Raw genomic sequence first — 595 nt, forward strand, 5'->3', positions numbered from 1 at the left:
TCATGAAGAAATGAAAGAACCGGAAAGTTGTCAAGCCGACCTCTTCGCACTTAAATGACCATAACTTGAGCTACAGAGGTCTAAATGATGCGGTTCCAGTTGGTTTGGAAAGCTAACATCCGGGGCTTCGAAACAATATAAGATTTGCCATAGTTGCTACACGTATGGTGGCGCGCACACGCATAGTACACGCACGCACCGTTGCTGCCACCTGGTTCACTTAAAGCAAAACGTGGCCAGCGAATTCTAAAGCCTTGTGGGCCCAATCCAACTCATTTCTGATGCTATTTAACCCAAGGAGTGAAGAGGGAAACATAAGTTAGTTACCATTAGTCATAGTTTAGTTCTAGAAGTAGTTTCTAGAGAGAGAAGTGAGCACTTCTCTCTAGGATTAGGATTAGGATTAGGTTTAGTTCTTAGATCTAGGTTTTAATCTTTGCTTTCTTCTACTTCTACCTCTCAATTCTTTCTTGCTACATTCATCTTCTTCTACTCTTTCGTTGTAATTTCCTTAGTGTTGTTCTTATGCTTTGTTGTAGATCTACTATTGTTGCTTCCATTTTCTTTCAATTCAATAAGAGGTAATTCATAATAA

This window comes from Arachis duranensis, chromosome 5, assembly GCF_000817695.3.
Source record: "Arachis duranensis cultivar V14167 chromosome 5, aradu.V14167.gnm2.J7QH, whole genome shotgun sequence".
Classification (NCBI taxonomy): Eukaryota; Viridiplantae; Streptophyta; class Magnoliopsida; order Fabales; family Fabaceae; genus Arachis; species Arachis duranensis.